Source organism: Gorilla gorilla, chromosome 8 (genome assembly GCF_029281585.2).
Source record: "Gorilla gorilla gorilla isolate KB3781 chromosome 8, NHGRI_mGorGor1-v2.1_pri, whole genome shotgun sequence".
Taxonomy (NCBI): Eukaryota; Metazoa; Chordata; class Mammalia; order Primates; family Hominidae; genus Gorilla; species Gorilla gorilla.
In genome coordinates, this window is record NC_073232.2 from 41,000,863 (window position 1) to 41,008,495 (window position 7,633).

General features: G+C 44.6%; 1 pseudogene; it reads left to right on the forward strand.

Moving 5' to 3' along the window:
- The first annotated feature begins 408 nt into the window (after window positions 1-408).
- LOC101144882 (protein FAM32A-like) lies at window positions 409-4,790 on the forward strand (annotated as a pseudogene).
- Window positions 4,791-7,633: the final 2,843 nt, after the last annotated feature.

Consider the following 7,633-nt stretch of genomic DNA (forward strand, 5'->3'; position numbering starts at 1 on the left):
TCGTGTGGTTCGCTATGCCTTCCTGGATGGCTTTACTGCTTCCCAGGAAAACTACATCCCAAACATCCTGAGTTCATTCTGAGGAATGGGTCTGTGGTGAGTGGACAGCTTCTAGAGAGGTAATGCCTCCTCACCAGGCACTGAGATGGGCAGGTTTTGTGGCCGACTCCCTCTGCCTCTGGCTTCCCTCATGCCGAGAAGGTTAAACAATAACAGCAAGAGACCGAGAGCAGGAACGGAGGCTCCTAGAATAAAAAGACATTTACTCACACAAAGGGGAAGTAGGACAAAGCACCCTACTTCTACTGAGACACACAGAATAATCCCTGGAAGTGGGGAGCACTTACCAGTCCCGTCTTTCAATGGTGCAATTGTCTGGCACCACAGAGCTGTGAAAGCTGTTTATAGATGGGCTTTCACACTCGAGCAAGGAAACAGTCCGCTCTTGACTGTGCTGCCCAAGGTAAACCTTTCGTATGTCTCCTCTCTGCACAGCCATTGCATTTTATTCACATAGAAGATCATGTTTACTCCTTGGGCCCTTAAAGGGCTGATGCTGTTGAAGCAATTATTCACCGGCCAGTTCTCATGCTGTCTAAACCTGTATTTCAAAGCTGTGTCTGGCATTAGAAATAAACTCCATTGGCTTGTGGGGTTTTTTTCGTGTTGGCATTTGGCCTTGTTGGGCAGTGGGAGGTTTTGAGCTGACAATTCAAACAGTATCTTGTGATGGAAAGTGACCAAATGGATATGGCCATGGGTCTAAAATGAGGAATTGGAATACTAGGAATATAATTATGTTTTGCATGACATCAATTTTTAAAAATGTAACTGATAAACAACTCACAGGGGTGGAGAGCGAGGGCTGAAAAACATTTAGACTTGAGTAAGATAATTAACACAGCAATTAGCTATATTTTGTATCCTGCATTTGTCCTTTGTCACGTGCATTGTTTGGCCCTATTGCCAGAGCTTGCCCTACGCAGAGTCTGGCCACATAGGATGACTAGACGCTTCCCCTTGAAACAAAATCCTCTGGAGTAGGGGTGGAAATGTGGTGGAAATATGTGTTTGGTGACACCTAGTATATTCATTGCCCATTTAAAGTCTACAGAAATGGCGTAGGCCCAAATGAGAGCCAAGTGGAGATCATGGCCTCAGTAAAGGGTCTTTAGGCACGTCCAGCTCTGGAACAAGCCCACACATACCCATCTCCATCTCTGTGCTTCCCGTGCTGGCTCACCCAGTAAGGTGGTGGGTCCTTCAGTGGTGGGGTCTACAAGTCATTCCCCTTTGCAGCCCCTGGGCCTAGAAAGTGCCTGGCACAAGTGCTCAATATAGGACCATTGAATGGAATGGAATGATTAGAAAACAGAATTTTAGCAATGGAGGGACTTCAGACATCATTAGGCCAGACGCCTTATATTACAGCAAAGGGTCTAAAGAGATGACACAATTTGCCTGAGATCCCATAAGGCTGGCAGCCACCAACAACCAGGGACTTTGCTTCCTTGCCAGACCTTTTCCACTAGAAAAACAGGTGTTTCAGTCCAGGCGCGGTGGCTCACCCCTGTAAGCCCAGCACTTTGGGAGGCTGCGGCAGGAGCATCACTTGAGCCCAGGAGTTTGAGACCAGCCTGGGCAACATGGCAAGACCTCGTCTCTACTTCAAAGAAATCAAAAGTTAGCTGACAGCATAGTGTCCTGCGCCTGTGGTCCCAGCTATTTGGGAGGCTGAGGTGGGAGAATTCTTGATCCTAAGAGATCAAGGCTGCAGTGAGCCGTGATTGAGCCACTGTACTCCAGCGTGGGTGACAGGGCAAGAACTTGTCTCAAAAAAAAAAAAAAAAAAAAGAAAGACAAAACGACCAAAATCCCCCACATGTTTCAGAGTGGGAGTGGCCTTGGCATTCGTAAGCATGTTTTCCAGTTGTGTCCATGTGCGTGTATTCGTGTGTGTGTGTGTGTGTGTGTTTGGTCACAGTGAATTTCTTTCTGTTCATAGGATTAAGAAACAAACAAACAAAACCCTGAAGTCATCTGTGTAATGCTCTCATTTCGTAGATGGAGAGTTGACGCCCAGAACCTCAGTGTAGCTGCCCAGGCTTCACAATTGGGTATGCGGTACAGAGTCCGAAGACGCCTCCTTTTCCGGGAGCTGAGCTCAGGGCTGTCCTGGGTGTTTCCAGACCACTAGGAACCTCCCGAGTCGTCCACAGGAGGCGAGACTGCATCACTGTCCCCCATCACAACCCAGCACAGTCCACAGCGGCAGCTCCATGAAGGCAAAGACCTCGGGCCCGTGGCAGTGCTTAGCCCATCCTAGGGGCTCAGAGAGCCTTTGCTGAATAAAGGAAAGGCTGCTCCCAGGGCTGTTTTGAAGTGGGCCATGTAGAGAATGGCTATAAAGTTACCACATAGAAAACAACATATATTTTGGCTGGGCACGGTGGCTCACGCCTGTAATCCCAGCACTTTGGGAGGCTGAGGTGGGTGCATCACCTGAGGTCAGGAGTTCAAGACCAGCCTGGCCAACCTGGCGAAACCCCATCTCTACTAAAAATAAAAATAAATAGCTGGGCATGGTGGCGGGTGCCTGTAATCCCAGCTACTCGGGAAGCTGAGGCAGGAGAACTGCTTGAACCTGGGAGGCACAGGTTGCAGTGAGCCGAGATCACGCCATTGCACTCCAGCCTGGGTGACAGAGCGAGACTCCGTCTAAAAAAAAAAAAAGAAAACAACATACATACTAATAGAACGGTTACATCTAAATGCGTTTTGTCTTCCAAATAATTCACCTTGTGAGGCTACATATGTTTATTTCAGTATGCTGCTACTGTTCAAAACATTTTTAAAAGATATCCTTTGGCATTCCCTCCTGAGTTCATTAATTAGTCATAGAAAATCAAAGTCTCTTTACTTTATGGTCAAATTTTCTTTTTGACCTAAACACAATTTTCTCAGCCTAATCTCCTATCATATTCATCGTATTTTATTTTTTCAAAGATGTTTATTAAATGTCTTTTGCATGCCAGCATCACTGACTTCAAGATTTAGTATTCAATCATTATATATATATGCAGTGAATATTTATTGAATGCCAGGCACTGTGTTTATAAGCACATCATAGAAACTGATTTATTTAATCCCACAGCTTTAAAAGGTAGCTGGGCAAGGTGGTGCGAGCTTGTGGTCCCAGCTACTCAGAAGGCTGAGGTGGAGAACCGCCAAGGGCAATGTAGCAAACCTTGCCTCTGAAAAAAATAAATAAAATAGATAGATATGGAAACTGAGGCTTAGAGAGGTTAAGCGAATTGTCTCACAATACACAGCTAGGAAGAGATGGGTTTAAATCCAGCTCTGACTTCATAGCCTAATAGCTTAAATATTCTAATATTTACCAAGTCAGAACACACTTTTTTTTCCTTTAGAGACAGGGTCTTGGCATGTTACCCAGGCTGGAGTGCAGTGGCACAATCATGGCTCACTGCGGCCTTGACCTTCTGGGGTCCAGTGGTCCTCCCACCTCGGCCTCCTGAGTAGCTGGGACTACAAGTGCATGCCATCATTCCTGGCTAATTTCCTAATTTTCCATTTTTTGTAGAGATGGGATCTCACTATATTGCCCAGGCTGGTCTTGAACTCCTGGGCTCAAGCCATCCTCCGAACCTCGGCCTCCAAAAGTGCTGGGATTACATATAGACTATAACCTACCAAAGTAGTCTTCTATTGCTGAATATTTATATATATATATGTATTTTTTGAGACAGAGTCTTGCTCTGTCACCTAGGCTGGAGCTCAGTGATGCAATCTGGACTCACAGCAACCTCCACCTTCAGGGTTAAAGCGATTCTCATGCCTCAGCCTTCCAAGTAGCTAGGATTACAGGCATATGCCACCATGCCCGGCTAATTTTAGTATTTTTAGGAGAGATGGGGTTTCACAATGTTGGAGAACATTTAAATATTTCCATTAAAAATATTTTAAGCAAAAAAAACCAACAATCAGCAGATACATGTAATAAAAAACATAAAAATTAAAAAATATATTTTAAGGGCCATTTGCTGTGGCTCATGCCTGTAATTCCAGAGCTTTGGGAGGCCAAAGCAGGGTGATCACATGAGGCCAGGAGTTTGAGATCAGCCTGGCTAACATAGCAAGGCCTCATCTCTACAAAAAAAATTTAAAAATTGGCCGGGGATGGTAGTACACACCTATACTCTCATCTACTTAGGAGGCTGAAGCAAGAGAATTGCTTGAGCCCAGGAGCTTGGGCCTGCACTCCAGCCTGGGCAACATATTGAGATTCTGCCTCTATATATATATATATATATATATATATATATATTTTTTTTTTTTTCAGGAATTCTATGATGCACATCCTTGGACGTAAATCTCCACATATGTTGCTTGATCTTTTCTCCAGAAAAAATTCTGCTACCTACTGAACTGCAGGCTACTGACCTGGGGGCCTACAAGCAGGTCCAGAAGGGACCCCTGAAGCCGAAAGGCATCACAGAGCTTGGAGTGACCAAGCAGAAGAAGAAAAAGAAGCACAAAGACAAGGCACAACTCAGGAAGAGATGGGAACAAGCAAAAAGAATGAGGAGAAGTGGTGCGGCCTGTTCAAGCTGACCCCAGCCCAGGAGAAAGTGCAGGAGAAGCGACACATGGAAAGGATCCTGAAGAAAGCATCCCAGACCCACAGGCAGAGAGAGGAGGACTTCAGCAGACACCTGGACGCACACACGGAGCATCGCGACACCCCCAAAGTCAGCTGGACCCAGTAACCACCCACTGCTGGAACAGAGCAGCATCCAGGTGAAGCAAAGGCCAAGTCGGGTTGCATCTGTTTCCTCTGGTGTATTCTAGAAACTTTGCTTTACACACACCCCTACATCTTCTGCTACAAAGTGCTTTTCAAAGCCATGCACCCCATTCTGGAATTTGATTAAAGTAAGCCTGTCTTTTACTCAGTTTAGGTTTCTTGGTAACACCTAGAAGTTATATCCTTTTGGTTTGGATGGAAAGTTTCTAAAAGTTTATCCAGAGGTACAGCCCGTTTCTGTGTCCGGGTCTTGTAAAAATATTTTACCTGCTAGTGGCATCTATAATAACGCTCTGAGGCCAACCAGCTGTCTTTGCTTGGATGAGATGGACCCCAGAGGATTGGAGCTAATGCCAGCGTGGCCTGCAGTGTGCAGACCCCCACGAGGCCTAGTGTGTCCACCTTTCCAAACTCCACCCAGCTTGGAGCTTATGCTGTTCCCTGCAGGCCCCGGGGAAGCCACTTGCAACTTTGCGGGCTTGACTTCCTCCTCAGCCACCTGGCCGGTGGGACGGCACAGCCTGGGTAACAGAACAACTACCTAAGGCAAGGATGGGCTACACACCTTGTCCCTTTCTGAGCCCATTCCCTCCAAACCCCACACCCTTCCAGGTACCTCTAACGGGTATTGTCACGGCAGGCATTGCTCATGGATCACAGCATTCTTTGTAACGGAAGCCGGACACAGACTGTCTCTCAACCCTCAGCCCCAGGCAGCCTCTTGTATTTACTCAGAGTTGGTACATCACATGGAGCCTGTTTGGCATTCCTGCCCTAAGGACACCTCAGGGTGACAGGACCAGGGCAGAGCCGCAGCACAGGCATGGGTGCGGTCACCTGGGAGGCCCAGGTGGCAGTGCTAGAGGGCTAGGATCTTTGAGGGCCTGTGTGTCCTGGATGAGGCTGCATATGCTATTGGGAGAAACAGTCTCTGTTGACAAAGATATTGAAAGAATAACAAAGATGGAAGAGAAAAACCAAGTGTGGAATTTGGGATTGTCCTATGTGAACTACAGAATAAAGCAAAAACCAGTTATTGAAAAAAAGAAAAAAGAAACAATTCTACACACAGTATTTCCAGGTCATATTTTTAAAGCCTTGACTGTCTTCTACATATATGAAGTCTTTGTTTACAGTGCTTATGTTATCATTATTTAAATTGTTGATAATCTGACCAGGCACAGTGGCTCTCGCCTGTAATCCCAGCACTTAGGGAGGCAGAGGCAGGAGGCTAGTTTGAGTCCAGGAGTTTGAGACCTGCTTGGGCAACGTGGTGAGACCCCAATTCTCCACAAAAAGGAAAAAAAAAAAAGACACACAAAAAAGTAAATTGTTGGTAACCCAGGAGATATTAAAAGGTATTTTTTTTTCTACTTTATCTGCATTTCTGTGTTTATTATTGAAAGTAAACCTTTCAGCAGGGTGTGGCGGCTCATGCCTGTAATCCCAGCACTTTGGGCGGCTGAGGTGGGTGGATCATTTAGGTCAGGAGTTCAAGACCAGCCTGGCAAACATGGTGAAACCCCGTCTCTACCAAAAATACAAAAATTAGCCGGGTGTGGTGGCGCACGGTGTAATCTACTTGGGCGGCTGAGGCAGGAGAATTGCTTGAGCCTGGGAGGCAGAGGTTGCAGCGAGCCAAGATGGAGCCACTGTACTCTAGTCTGGGCAACAGAGTGAGACCCTGTCTCAGAAAAAAAAAAAAAAAAGAAATATTTCTTTTTTATTCATATTCTTCTTTTGTGAATTGCCTTTTGTCCATTTTCGAAATGGAATGTATGCCTTTTTCCTTCTGCTTTGTAAGGGTGTTTTCTAAATTAAGGATATTAGGCCAGGCGTGGTGGCTCACACCTATAATCCCACAATTTTGGGAGGCCAAGATAGGTGGATCACCGGAGGTCAGGAGTTCAAAACCAGCCTGGCCAACATGGGGAAACCCAGTCTCTACTAAAAATACAAAAATTAGCCAGGCGTGGTGGCGCATGCCTGTAATCCCAGCTACTCGGGAGGCCGAGGCAGGAGAATCGCTTGAACCTTGGAGGCAGAAGTTGCAGTGAGCCGAGATGGTACCACTGCACTCCAGCCTGGGCGACAGGAACAAAACTCCGACTCAAAAAAATAAAAAAATAAAATAAAATTAACGCTATTAATATTTTGTCAGTCTTTTACACTGCCAACATCTTGTCCCTGTTTGTGGTTTGCCTTGTTATTTTTTTAAAAATCAAATTTAAGTTTTAAATTTTTATGTAGGCAAATCTATGCATCTCTTATATTTTTCTTTAGGTATTATGCTTTGAAAAATCTTTACCACTCAAGATTATAGAAACACTTTCTATATTTTCTCATTATTCTGTTTATAGTATTTAAAAAAATAACTGATCTATTTGGAACTTTACCTTGATGATTGGTATGCAGTGGGGACTCCAGCTTAATTTTCCCCAACAGAAACCAATATTCCAGCATGATTTGCTTGCATAATATTTCCCCTCTCTGATTTTAAATGCTAACTTTATCATATGCAAAATACTGGTGTATATGTGAGTCTGTTTCCAGGTTTTAAATTTTATTTTACTGATCTGTCTATTCTATGCCAAATCTGTTTTAATTACTGTGGTTTTATGACAGATTTTAATAATTATGCAAAATCCCCTCATATTTCTTTTCTTCTGCAACAATTTACTGACTCGTCTCTCCCAAAATCTCTTTGAGATTTTAATGGACACTGCATTTCATTTATTAATTAGTTTGAAAAGAACTGACATCTTTTATTATTGCCTTTTCTCACACAGGTATGTGACATGTTGC